At 38.7% G+C, this 15025-nt stretch overlaps 1 long non-coding RNA gene across 2 annotated transcripts in view; it reads right to left on the bottom strand.

Moving 5' to 3' along the window:
• LOC107726988 (uncharacterized) overlaps window positions 1–15025 on the bottom strand; it is a 69077-nt gene that overhangs the window by 41683 nt on the left and 12369 nt on the right. Inside the window, exons 1-2 of one of the 2 annotated variants that reach the window (XR_001638316.1) lie at window positions 11832–11842; window positions 10290–10295 (exon numbers count right to left, since the gene is read on the bottom strand). The exons of the other annotated variant lie outside the window; for it this stretch is intronic. This is a non-coding gene — a long non-coding RNA (uncharacterized LOC107726988). Of the gene's footprint in view, window positions 1–10289; window positions 10296–11831; window positions 11843–15025 lie in introns of those variants that run through there. 2 annotated transcript variants of the gene reach the window in all.

Genomic DNA, 15025 nt, shown 5'->3' with positions numbered 1-15025 from the left:
TTGACTGAAACGCAAAATAAAAGCAGCGTTGCAAATAAATTAGTAGATATGGCCATGGAAAATATGTATTGCAAAATCATTGCTTTTGTGCCGTTTCATTTATATTTTGCAATTCTTTATTTTTGTTTGCAAAAAACACATTTATTTTTTCTCAATACTTTCATTTTCGTTTGCAAAACTTTATTTTTTTTTGCAAAACTTTATTATTTTTGCATATATAAGTGGCATTATTTTGACTCCATAGATTACCATTAGAATAACCACAGTTAATGGTTAAGCTATGGCTAGTATAGCAAAACCATGATTAATTTGTGGTTACTTTAGTTTAACTAAAGTTTAAATTTTTTTTTATTTATTTGTAGTAAAACCTTGTTTAATTTTCGTAAAGGTAAATATACAATTAAAACATTATGTAATTGAGTGCAGAAATGAAGGTGAGTAATCTTACCTAACGTTGATATTACAGTAGCCAGTCTTAACAGTTTACGTGATCTGGCTCTTGATTTTATTTTTTTATTAATTTCTTTGCCGGGAGGCAAACATATCAAAAATGCGCACGGTAAGAACATCTACGGTAGTTCACATTGGCCAAAACACACAAGGAAACGGGTTGTGAAAAATATATTTGTTGACAATCACAGGCATTTGCATTTTATTCGTTTTAGGATTAGGATTAGTTTTTTCAGAGGATCATTGAGTTTGCCGAAAAACAGTAGGTAATTTGCTCTGGAATTTTTACAGAGGTTGTGTGAGAAAAGCAAAAACGTGGCAGATTCGGACGGGAATAAAATCGCTAAGTACGTCTGTGAAACAATTTTCTCTAACGACCCCCTGGAAAACTAGTCCCGTCCGAATAGGGCTAAAGATAAACAAATGAGTTTAAAACGAAATGAAGGTGAGTAAAGGACCATTTGTTTTTAGGGGGTGAGCTAACCCTTTAAAAAAGGAGTTTCAAGACTCCTATGTTACATTTCACTTCATCCTATCAGTTGCGCTCTAAGAACATGTTCTGTGAGTAGGCCTATACTCTCTCAAATCCTCTCCAAACAGAGTACAGAGTGCTGCAAGTGCCCCAGATTGAATTCACCATGTACAATTGTTATCCTAACTCAAATTAAACGCGAGGTACCGCCCAATATTCCACTGTGCCAATTACAAATTGGCCGCTGTTTTTAGATTGCTTGTAACTACCTCATCGCACACAACGATGGCAACTCTGTACCCTTCAATCCCCGACAGAGGCATTTTTATCCATTCAAGTCACCATTCAAGAGCGCTGAAGGGACAAGTTAACTGAGGCCACGGGAGGGAAAACATTCCACAACGAAAAAAAATTAGGGAATCTCTTATTAAGCAAGTACATTCACTTCTAATCAAAGCGGCTGAAGTTCATGAGGTGACATTTGCGAGCCGACAAGCACAGGGCCCGTCATGCTAATGCTACAGAGTAATTAATCTGCCCCCGATGGAACCCAAACCACTAAAGGTCACTCACAGACACGGTTTCTCTCGTTGTATCTCTCTCACACACAAGTATCCCCAACTGCATTGCCACAATCCATGTCCAAGACCAAACGCAGAGAGGAGGAAGTGCATCAAAACAGTTCATTCATCATCTGGTACATAGTGTTCTGCACCTCTGCTTGTATCTGTATTTGTGTGTGCATTTTCTATCACCCCTGTTGTTGTCGTTCTTCTGCTGACAGGCGAGATATGAGCATTACCTTGACCTGTGAATCACACTTGGAGGGGAAGTGCTGGTTTTTCCTGAGTTAATGCAAATAGAATCAGCGCTGGAATATTCTTCTCTGCTGTGGGGTCTATTCAACCGGCACAGACCACTGATCCTTCGCTGCTTATAAAACTCACACGAGCAGCATGCGTGTGCATCTCATCTAAAGGAACAAGCCTTGCATTATAACCCATCCCTGGGTTTGTGTATGAACTGTGTTAAAGGTAAATGTTAGGCAAAAATGGAAATTCTATCATTTGCACACCCTCATGTCATTTCCGCTGACTTTCTATGGAAAAAAAATTCAAAATATCGTCTTTTGCAACAGAAGATCATACAGGGTTGGAATAACAATTTTAATTCCAGTGAATTATCACCTGAAGGAACAGAAGAACATGCCGTTTGGAGACAGGCTGATGGTTTGTTAATGAAGACGTTGCTTTTTATATGCAAGGTCAAACGTACCTGCATGTCTCTCCGCATTACTCCTGCGTTCAGCTTTTCACAATCTCCTTTGCATATTGAGTCCCAGCAGGAGAAGACAGTTAATAAGATGGATCTCGCACTCATGATGGGTGGGCCAGCTGAGATCTGATATCTATAAGCAAAAGTGGTTACTGCAAGCGGGACCAGTTGCTTTTTGTGTGTGAGAATCTCTGCATACATTCAATATGAGATTTCTCCACTTGTACCATTCTCAAGAGCTTTGTGAATGGAAGAACTTACGCTGCATGTGTGATGAACAAACGAGAATAAAAAGAGAAAAGCATGTTTATACATGTCTGAATTTGCAAAAAGAGAAATAAATGCTCTTGACTGCAAATGAGCCCCTTTGTGCAAGTATGCAACAGCGCTGACTGACGAATAGGAACATTTTGGCATAAGATGGATCTCAAGCCTGTGTATCTGATAAAAGGCAAAAGTCTCTGCGGTCCCACACTAATAACAAGAGGGAGATCTTCATGACTGATTGCTGTGGCCCGCAGGCTTCACAGAACTGTGTCAGGACTGTACAAACATCCTATGCAGATCCAACGAAGATTAAAAGGCAAATGTGGGACAGGGTCTTTGATACAGGACACTAAGATCTGGCATATCTATCTTAAGAGCAGGAAAGATCTAGCAAGATGCCCAACCACCGATGGGCCTGTGACATTCACTTAAGAACCATGCCTTTTTAATGAATGTGGATCCCAAAAAGCGGGGCTATTATTAAGCAGGTTTGTCCAAGCACACTTTTTAAAACATGCATTGGTCTTTATGTATAATTCACTGCTATTAAAGAACATTTAATGTCAGTGAATGCAAAGCTAGCAGATTTAAAAGTCTGCTTCACTGTGTACGTACGAGAGAAACCTCAAAGTGGCACATCCTCAGTTGAAACAAACATACAAACACTCTTAACATTACATAAAAATCGCTTTAAAAGCACACTATGTCGTACAACCACCCCCTGCCTGCAAAGAAACACGCTTGCGCTCCCTCCGCAGAACAGGGAAGGGGAAATAAATATGAAACGCCACTTGGAAAGTGCACCGCAGGAGAAGTGCACACTCTTGCACTTTCTGACAAGAGGAAGACAGCGAGTGGGGCGAAGATTTATGGTGTGCACAACATCAGGAGTTGATCATTCTATTAGAGGTAGCACCCAGGATTAATACACATCCTCTCTGGGTCCTCCATGTGAGCAAAACAAAAGGGTAAAACAGTTAGTTCTTCCCAATAGATCGATAGAAAAGAGGCAGAAAGCTGACAAAACTACAACTCTAATCACTAAAAGCCTACATCAAACTACTAAAAGGATGACCTGAAGGAAAAATAGCCATGATAAACGCTGGAAGAAAAACACAAATATATTCTGTTAACTGACATCACTGACTTTAAAACTGGTGAAACGCATCTTGAGGCACCAGGTTTGAATATGAACAAGCATGGAAGAGATTTGAGAATTATCGATTTATTCCTCTCAACATGGCGATCGTATGGTGCTTTTCTGTCTTTTTTGGAGCTTGACAGTCTCTGGTTTTAGCCTTTTGTGCAAGATCTCTTTTTGTGTTTCAAAGAAGAAAGAAAATCATGCAGGTTTCAGAGGATGAGGGTGAGCAAATAATGACAGTTTTCATTTCTGGGTGAACTATTCCTTTAAATCACAAACAAAAGGCTGTCAGAAAAGCAGCAGTGATTTATAATACAGATGTCTCAATCAAAGCACAGTTTTGTCTGCTCTTCTGTATAAGGAGAGATACTGATCCAAAAACCTAAAAACATTTCAAGGCATCATAAGACGTGCTTGTGGCACAAAGGCCGTTTTAAAAGGTAGGCAACTTAATTCTAATTTTTCTCAAGATACCTCGTTTTTGGCTAAAATCTAAGGCAACATCACATGGATCCTTTGGGAGAGCAACAAGCTCTGTAAAAATAACTGATGACGACAGAAATAATTCATTCATTCAAAACCGAAAACTACTAATAAAAAGTTCAATCGATTTAACAATCTTACCCAATATTTGTGTGCAGGCTATGAGTTTTTATGATTCGGGAAATCACAACAACAGCCTAAAAGGCTGATTGGTTTGCTAAGCAACATGCCTGGGGGGAAAAAGCGCAAAAGCAGCCAACCAATTTTTCAGTGACATTTGTTCCAGAAGTATTTTTCCCATAGGGATTATTAAAAAGTCTTCTTTTAAGAGTTATAAGCCATAAACCAAACCAACCAACCAGAATTTTGCTTCAACCCTAATCAAACACACCTGAACGGTTACTAGGAAGCTACAGGCTGGTGAGTTTTAATTAGGGTTAGAGCTGAACTCTGCAGGGCTGCGGCTCTCCAGGACCGGAGTTCGCCACCCCTGGTGTAGGGAAACGACTCATTTGTCATTCTCAATCCTTCATGGAGTGGGTGGGCACTAAAATGTTCTTTGGCATCTGTTTGTGACTGTCTGATTGGTAAAGACTTTTTTGCAAAATCATGGGTAAAGTAGTTTTCCTACCAGGAACTATTTACATTTTTTAAAGTTGAAATAATGCAGGTTGATAGCTTCAGAAAAAGCACAGACCATCAATTAATATCCTTGCAGCTCAAAGTAGGTCCATCTTTGACTGTCTGATTGGTAAATACTTTTTTGCAGAATAATGGGTAATGTAGTTTTCCTACCAGGAACTATTTACATTTTTTAAAGTTGAAATAATGCAGGTTGATAGCTTCAGAAAAAGCATATACCATCAATTAACATCCTTGCAGCTCAAAGTAGGTCCATCTTTAAAGGTTTATAAGTTATAGTTCAAAATCAATTCCTCAATGGAGAAAGTGAATGTTATTTTGTACTTCCGGAACCCCACTACTGCACTCTATTGGAATGAATTAAGGAAGTCTCCTGCATGGAGTGCTATTTGTGCGAGTCACTTCACATGGAGACTGCTCCCAATCAGTCACTGATGAGGTTCCATCTCTGTTAGAATGAATACTGTTTGATAAGGTCTGGAACAGACTCATAGAGTGGGCGATGATGGACAGTCAGCTGGACACAACACCTACGAACAAGATTTAATCCTTTAAGAGAGTGATCTGGTTTAGTGCGGAACAGACATCCCTAAACACACTATTTCTTCAAAAATTTACCGGAAGACTGATTAACAAAACCATCTACGAGATCCAACACACAATAAATAACAAAATAAATACATAACTAAACAAATAAAATGACAAATGCATGCATGAGTTATGATATGCATTATGTGAAAGCTGTGTCATGTCCTCTGTACAGTCTCAGACTGCAAATCTTCAAAAACATCTGCAACATCATCAACAATTTAGGCTTCTGTTATTGTCTGATGGAGATCATCACACTATGAAACACACAAGCACAAGGAACTAAAGAATGACACACAAAAACACAATGTCCTGGCATTTGCTCTATCAGAGCTCAATTATTTCCATATTACGAAGGCGCTCCAGAAGAACAAAGGAGCGTAATAAATGGCAATGAGGCGATACTAATGTACCTCTCTTGTGCTCCCCACTTTCAGCCTGAGAAAACACAACAGCCCGACTCTCAGGCCTGGCTGAACACAAACCCTTCTGAAAGAGCCGGGAGTTTAAGGGGGGTGGGGGGGGTTTGCGGCTTAGCTATTCGTTTTTCCCTCTTCGGTTTTGTCTCGGCAGCCACGCAGCAGCCTGCCTCTTTGAGTTACCATAGGGCAGTGTGTTCACAGCCTGTTTCTCTTCAACCACACCCCACCAATTGTTCCCAGCCTGTCTGCCACAGGAAATTACACTTCCACCTTCAGGCCACGCACGAGCAGGCAAGGCCTGCTTCCACATGAAGACCAAAAACAAGCAGGGGGAGAGTGGGAGACGGATGCAGCCAGACACGTAAGACAGGAGACTGGCTCGGGCCCTGTTTGTATCTGGAATTAACATCAATCTCAGATGACCACATGAAAAGGAGCATTCAACCGAAACAGATTGACGTTCACCTGGTATTAGCATACATCTTTCCTGACTCACTAATTCTGGTTTTTGTCCAGGAAGGCTCTTAGGACACTGACACTCCCATTTATATTTAGATTTTGAGTCTGTTAACAACCCCAGATGTACAAAAAAAAATTGTTTTAGCGCAATAACTGATTGATAGGTGAAGGAGTGGTCTTTCAACACTATCCAAGATGTATTAGCATTTACATAAAAATATTGATTTTCCAATTAAAATCAAAATATTCTTCAGAACAATTGCGATACTGATTCTTAAAATAACACTGATCCTTTACTCTTTGCCAATTTACAGGTGCACAACATTTCTTATCCTGCTGAATCTATGCTGCTGCTCCTGAATCATTGTGAATGTGTTTTGTAAGTGTGAATGTACAAACCAGCCTGCAAAATGTTATACTGTTCCACATTTCGCAACACCTTCAAAGTGAAATGTGCAGTGAGTAGAGCTAAGTGTGTTCAGTTTTATCTTAAATGAACATGAATCTGGCAACAGTTTATTATGTTGGTTGTTTTAAGTATTGCGGCTCTTACAGTAAACCTAACCAATTGTAAAAATGCATTTGCTGAAGCAACCATACCATTTTAGCATGCTTCTACAAGTCTTTGAGCTCTTTTAACATGACTCATGTTTCACGGGACTCACAAGTGCAATGCTGTACCAGGTGATCTATGAAGCAAGTTTACTATAGTCAGAAAAGCCATACATATGGAGCTGGCTATGTGATGCAAACATCAACATGTATTAGTTCACAAATCATGCACTATGGTGAAAGTATTTTGAGGTCATAGTATTGTGCAAAGAACAAAAAATAAGTTTCAATTAATCGATAATCTGCCCTGTAATCATAAATTGGTTGAAAAGGAATAAAAGTTGTTGCCGTTTTACTATCTTTAGTGTTCATTTCAGATGCTAAACACAGTCAATTGTATAGGTAAGTTTTTTATGCAAAAATGTAGGTAGAGGTACGTTTTTCAAATGAGCCTAGGTTGTGAGTTGTAAATTTGAGTTCACAAACTCTTATGAGCTGATTTGTATCAGTCTGAAACACTGCTGTATAATATTGTTATATAATATGCAGCATTAGGAGATTAGAGATTAGGAGAATAATTTTTTATATTTATGGACATTATACCTGAAATGTATTTAAATTAAGAATCCAACTGAATAGCCAAGAGCTTATGAATCAGAATGGCAATGAATCTGAACAGCTATGATAGCACAGCATCTGAGCACCTGCAGCTGAATGAAGCAAAAAATATAAATAAATAAATAAAAGTACAGTTATGTCAAGTCAAAGGTTAAACAATTTAAAGCCATATGGAGAAGTTACATCAATAAAGTCTGTCCAGCTGCAAAAGAAAAAAGTGAGAAAAAAGCTGCAGAAAACAACCACAGTCATATCATCTTCACACACTTGTTCCAGGTTACAATCAATATAGATTTCTAGCAATTAAACTTTCAACTTGAATCGGAGCTTAACAAAGGCATGTGAAAGACAGAAAAACCCTGAGTGACACTGAAAGGGATAAAGGACATTAAAAGTATCAAACCAAAATCACAAAGATGTGGCTGAATGAAGAAAAGGCAAAAAAGAAAACAGGTCAAAGCAAAGAGAGAGGCTGCCCAGTCAAGTAAAGGAAAAAACATTTAAATAAATAAAAAACATGAACGTCTCTTCAAGCCGAAAGGTCTTGGTTTCCAAATGGAATCTCATTACTTGGCTCTCCAGGCAGGAAAACTATTAACACAACAGCTGGATTTAGACAGAGGGGAGTAAGACCATGAGGGAGAGACTGAGCGGGGGCCAGGGAAAGAAAAAGTGAGCTGAATAGACATGTCAGAGTAGCAGGGGGGAATAAAGAAAGTGATGTGAGCACGGATGACAGGAGGGGAAGCGAGGGATGTGGAAAGAGAGTGTGAGAGACACAATAACTTTAAACCTTTCACCTAATCCACAATAAGACAAGCAACAACATGCCAGGAAATGATCAGATCTCTGTCTGAGGAAGAGTAAAAAATAAATAAATGAATACATACATAAACATTCCTTGGTGCTTTTTCTGTGACCATTATTGTGGGATGAACAAATGGAATGAAATTCCTTCTTCATATTATTATAATTTGACACTCTCAGGAAATAGTGATATTTCTGGTGTTAAAAATTTGGCATCTTAGTTCAAGAGTTAAAGGCATAATTTTTTTTAAACATTCTTGGTTGTATCTGAAATCTGCATGATTTTTAAAAAAAACTTACACTACCACCAAATTTTAGTCAGATTTTTTTAGTTGCTTTGAAAGAAGTCTGTTCTGCTCATCAAGGCTGCATTTATTTGATCAAAAGTGTACATCAAAAGTACACAATATACAGACGCTTTTTATTTCCAGGATTCTTTGATGAATAGAATGTTCAAAAGAACAGTGTTTACTTTATTTAAAATATATTTTTCATAACATGACAAATGTCTTCACTTCACTTTTTAATTATTTAAGTCCTTGCTAAATGAAAATCAATTTCTTACCAAAAAAAAAAGAAAACGAAAAAAGTACTGACCTCAATTTTTATTATAATTTAATATAATTATTATATTTTTTTAAATAAAAGTCAAACATAGTACCCTTAGAGGAAATGCACATTGAAGTGTTAATTAGATATAAAAGCTACAGTGGATAGAAAGATTATAACTGAATAAGGGCTTAAATTTGGGTCTGTTCATCTATATATAGAGAAGAAAAAGTAACATTTCTCTTTTTGTGTTTTAGAGAAAAAAGCCATACAGGTTTGGAATGATGTGTGGGTGAATAAATGATGACAGAATTGTTATTTTTGGTTGAACAATTCTTTAAAGCTTAACAAAAAACAGGAAGATGGCTGGTGAATTCCCAGATTGAGTCAGTATTTAAAGGAACACTCCACTATTTTTGAAAATAGTGAAAAATTTGAAAATACTCTCATTCCAGCGTAATAATCAAGGAACTTTGCTGCCGTACCATGGGTGCAGCAGGTGCAATGATATTACGCAGCGCCTTGCTGCGCAAAGTTCCTTGATTATTACGCTGGAATGAGAGTATAGTTCCTAGCCATATCAGCCTAGAAAATCGCAGCTTTTCATTTTCTGTTGGTCTTAGGACACGATGTAACTACAGAAGAGTCAAGTTTTAAATAGGAAAAATATAGAAACTCTTTGGTCATTTTTGAGCGAGATGCTAATGGTCTAATCAGATTAAATGATCTACGCTAAGCTACAACTAAAAGTGCCATTGCCAGACCCGGAGATCGGCTGAATGGATTTGAAAACGGTAAAGCTCAACTGTTTAGGGGAGTTGGAAAATGAGCCTATTTTCAAAAATAGTGGAGTGTTCCTTTAAACTGAAAGTCTAAATCAAGTCAAAATTCTCAATAGTTTCATAGCCTTTACTAACAAAGAGGGACTGGCCCAAGATGATTTAACAGATTCTCTTTACCCAAAGCAACTTACAAGTTGGCCTACACAAACCACAAGCATGAGTGCCCTGCTCCACAAGATAATTGTGAGAAGGATTTTGATTTCAGTGAATCTGTAGACTGCGTCAAGCTGCAACCTTTGTGTAATCGTTTACCATTTTAAAAACTATCGGTTGATTAATCGGTATCGGCCAGTGTGGTCCAACCTAGCTATCGCTATCGGTAAAATCCACTATCGGTCGACCTCTAGTAAACATATTCTTAATCAATAGGTTGCCACCACCCAGAGCACTCAGGAAAAAACAGAAGCCTTGACGAGATTTACTATGCAGCGGAAGTGCTGTCCATAAGACTCAAGCAGAGACGCTCTCTATAAACCCCTCTGCTTAATTTGGTCGTTCTGAAGCCCTTATCTTTAACACGCAGTCAGCAATATAAGTGACAATGTCTTTTCCAGCTGTGAAAAGTGAGTAGGAAATGTCCTTAGGGAGACAAAAACAGTTTCAAATATGAGCTCCTGCCAAGTTTCCTCCCTTTCAGCTTTTATTATAGCACAGAGAGGCACAGAAAGAGCGAGAGAAAAAAGGAAGCCAATCAACGTTACATAAATACTTCCCGAAACCTGCGACTCATCTCAAGAGTTCTGTAAGAAATAAACGCTAGCACTGACTGCATTTGCAGGTACAAACTTACACATGTGCACACTTAAAACACTTACGTTTACATACACAAGAACAGAAAAAGGAACATCACATCATTCAGCCATTGATCCGTAAGTCAATAGGTGTTCGGTCTCAAGAAGAAGCTGATGCCATTAAGTCATTAAATGTATTTTATGCCTTAACACACACTTGAAGATATAGGCAAATATTTACTCTTATCCGCTCTCACATTAATCCGCATAGCCCAGCTACTATGAGCACGCACACACGCAATAAATCAATACAATAAAACCCTGCAGGACAAAAGTGCATAAACTTCGGTTGGCAAATTCATCTTTATATGCCTTAAATCTCTACATAAGAATAGGAATGAAGCCCTGTCATTCCAGAGCCTAACCATTATATTAAAATGTGGCCAACAATAGCACAAATATATTTGTATAGCGGTTCATCTCATGTCTAACATCACCTCTGAAAATATGAATATTAAATGTGTATGCATTGTAAGGCATCTATTTCCAAGAGTAATAGCTGCAATTATATCACTGCACAGTTAGAGAGAGGAATATAAAACAAACATATAGAAGAGAAAAAACAAAAATAGAAGAACAATATGCAAATATGAATCTGAACATGGGTGTTGTAACATGACGGCAGTCACATTGAATTTGAGCGTTCAAAATCGGCAAAGAATCGCCTGCGATTTTGAACGCGATATTGCGTAGCTTGTCAGTGAACTATGGCTCTGTGTAGTAAACGGTGCTCCATCTGAATGCACGTGCTGGAGATTTACTACTAATCACAGAACCGGCTTTACTGACAAGATGCGCATGAAAATCGCATTCGATTATTTGCTCAGCCCGAACACTACCAGACAATCTATACTGCATTAGGTCATAGCACAGGACTCTGAGAAGGGCTGAGGGTGACATTTGGGCCAGGGCCAGAGAGTTTATGTGTGGAAGGACACAGAGGACAGGACACATGAACTGGAGTCTTTAAGATGGCTGACAGCAGGAGTGTTGACATCGTGCACCATCTTCACCTTCTCCTGCATAATCTCTTACAGTAAACCCTACTGCTGGTTCACAGCCAGCCTCGGAGACAGTGAATCCTTGGCATCTTGGCAGGACACTGGAAACTCTGCCTCACGGAAACAGCATGGCACCGAGCTCGAGCATCACGATGCCTCCATTTTGAATCTCGACCATATGGACCATCCTTTTCATTTCAGCTTCTTGACTCTGCAGATGCCATGCTGCTCTACGCTCCATAGTGCATGGGCCGAGATCAGAGCGTGTTACAGATGGTTTGAATTTAATAATTAACTGATTAGATGCTATGAACCGTGAATTATTAGGCTTTTTAATGCCAGAATGCAATCTTCGTTTAAAGTAGGCGGGAAGGCTAATGTGTGAGGAGGTCACAGTGTGAGAAACGAAACGGAGAGAGGTGGACAAACAAAACATTAGAGTTGAGGGAGAGCAAACATGTCCTTCAACCTGAATGTCTCGAACTTTTATACTCCCATCCATTTTATTATTCTTCGCTTATTTCTACCCCTCCAAGTTTCATCATGATTCATTAAAGAGCAGTATTTTTCTAGCCATGGTGCAGATCAGTTATTTTTGAACATTTTCATCTAAATTTAACAAAACCGTGATAATATTGATAATCATGATAACTTTGGTCACTATAATCGTGATATGAAATTTTCATACCGTTACATCCCTAGTGCAGGATCTGTTCGTCTACCCTCCATGCTGTTGCTGTTTGAGCTAACAGCTCAAAGCGCTAAACCCCACTTAAGCCCAGTGGACTGGAGGCAAGGTGTCAAAGCCTCCTTAGGATTGAAGAGCACTTGTCTGGAGCACAGCGGCACTGAGACCACAAAACGTGGCAGAAAGCTGCAAAAAGCCAGGCAAGAGAAAGTATGTGTGCACTAAAGAGAAAGATTAAGGCACAGAGAGACAGAGCAAGGAGACTTGTAAGAGGGATGGATAAAAGTGATAGCGGTGTGGAACAGTCTGGGAAGAGTTGGAGAACAGGACCGAGACTTAATAAGGTAAGAAAGAATAAAATAAGAGAATGATAAGAGACTGATATTTAGCCCCTTAAAAAGAGACACATACAATGCTCTTCTTGGCAGATTGTCCCGAGTCAGAGCCCATTCAGTGAGCAAAGGGCTCTGCAGGGGGCAGATGTGGCCTAATGGTTAGAGAGTTGGACTTGTAACCCAAAGGAATCTCAGGTCCGGCAGGGATTTTAGGTAGGGGGAGTGAATGACCAGCTCCCTCTTCCACCCTTAATACCACGACTGAGGTGAGACCCTTGAGCAAGGCACCAAACCCCGGGCGCACTTGGATGGGTGAAATGCAGAGCACAAATTCCAAGTAGCCTATGGGTCACCATACTTGGCCACAAATCACGTACTTTCCTTTCCTTTCAAAGTCTATAGCCATGAGCAAGACATTAGGAGACTTAGGATCAGGTTCTTTTAACAATGTTTCTGAATCTTCCTGGATATTCAGGGGGAAAAAGGATTGGTTAGGGTCAGAATACCAACGAATAGACTGCACCGGAGTACAAGATGAGAACAATTGCAGATGGATAGCTGGAAATGAAAGACAATACAATAACGTGAATGAAAGAGAAAGCATGAGGGAGCAATAGAGAGATAGAGAGAGGGAAAATGAAATGGCAATTAAAGAAAACATTCACTCTACGAAGGCAAGTCCAGTCTTGTGAAACTATTCATCCCTGTCACTCTAGCAAGATAGCAGCCAGCTTATTAAACACTGTGAGCTGCTATAATCTTCTCGGTGTTTGTATTAGCTACACCTCTGTCCCTCACAGACACAGACTAGTGTGATGGAGAATGTGCAGAACTGTTGTCAGGGTGACAAAGCTGTTGGCATGGTAATGAACAAGTCAGGGTCTGGATGCTAGAGGTTAAAATCCTTAGATTTGTAATGGGTTAAGATTAATTTTGGCCACAAGTCTGTTTAGAAAACCAGGGACAAACTATGAACTCTGGGAAGATATTCTATGACCTCAACACAATTCAAAAGACAAACAGTAATCCAATCACCAATAAACACAACCCTACCTTACACACGCACAATCAAAATTAATTGTGTTAAAAGCAAAATGCATCATTTCTGCACCACCAGCATCAACAGGAGTTATAAAAATATTTCCTAAGCACAAACTTTCCTCTGCCCTACCTCTAATATGTGATGTGTACGAGTCAAAAAGAAAATAAATAAATAAATAAATATTTGGTATAATTAAATATATATAATTTAAATAATTTAAATTAAACAAAATAAATAAAATAAAAATTCAAAATAAAATAAAAAAATACATATATGATGAGTATTTGTTTGTAAGTATAGTCTAGGTAATTTAAACGAAATCCATATGCTAAATGTTTTCATTTCTGGTTGACTTTAAACTGGGATAACAAAAAGAACAAGTAAGGAAAAATACACATTTTTAACAGGAAAACATAATTGTACACATCATCTATTAGCTTTATCCTAGTTAAAGGAAACCTATTATGCCCCTTTTTACAATAAGTAATATAAGTCTCAGGCGTCCCCAGAATGTGGTTTCAGCTCAAAATACCCCACAGGTCATTCATTATACCATTTTTAAATTGCCTTTTCTGAGTGTAAGCAGAAACACGCTGTTTTTGTGCATGTCTCTTTAAATGCAAATGAGCTGCTGAAATAGGGCTGTACCTTTACAGCTCATACCTCAGTTACTCTGCTAAAAAACATCTGTTTGGTTTTGATCAAGACCATCACGCTGAATTCATAAGTTTTAAACCATATTAGTTTAAACTTCTGATTTACAGTTTTCGGTGCGCATATATCTGAAGCATGTGCACAGAAAGCAGTGGCATGCGAGTACTAAACTAATGTCTTATTGCACTTAAACTATCAAAAACACACAAGTTTCAAAACAGTCGGTTATGTCTTTGAAGGTGGGAAAGAAATAGCATGTTTGTATTAGATCTGTGTGGCAGCAGCGTTATGTACATGGATACCTGGACAATTTTCAATCTGGTTTCCGACCGCATCACAGCACAGAGACAGCGCTCATTAAGATCATACATGATATTCGCTTAATTTTTTTCTTTTTTTACTTCTAGAACCCAGATTTGACAGCAGTGCACACCCATCTGAGGCCTACCTGATTTACTTCATGATCACCCCAAATACTTCTACAACTAACCTGCTTTGTAAGTTCTCATAGCTACACCTTAAAGCTTTAAAAAAAATAATTGCATATTAAATCGCAATCGCAATATTGGTAAAAAAATTCGCAATTAGATTATTTTCCAAAATCGTTCAGCCCTAATCACAACACATATGCACGCTTTCCCCCAAGCATAAACAACGTTGATTACGTTCATGCGCGCACTTTCTCCTCCGAAAGTAAACAACGCTGATTACGTCGATTATGCTCTTGGGTACTCTCCAAAATGGCGGAAGACGTAACTCAGGGGAGAAGAATTGTTAAATAAATTATGTTATTTTTGTTTTCTCGTAGCTTCGCAAAACTGAAGTTGAGCCACTGATGTCACATGGACTGTTTTACCGATGTCCTTACTACGTTTCTGGACCTGGGAACATTACAGTTGCGTTGCTGTCTATGCAGGGTCTGAGAGCTCTCACATTTCATCAAA

This window comes from Sinocyclocheilus rhinocerous, unplaced genomic scaffold (genome assembly GCF_001515625.1).
Source record: "Sinocyclocheilus rhinocerous isolate Xijiao unplaced genomic scaffold, SAMN03320098_v1.1 scaffold4684, whole genome shotgun sequence".
NCBI lineage: Eukaryota > Metazoa > Chordata > Actinopteri > Cypriniformes > Cyprinidae > Sinocyclocheilus > Sinocyclocheilus rhinocerous.
The sequence above is the reverse complement of the archived record's forward strand: the minus strand, read 5'-3'. Positions and strand labels throughout refer to the sequence as shown.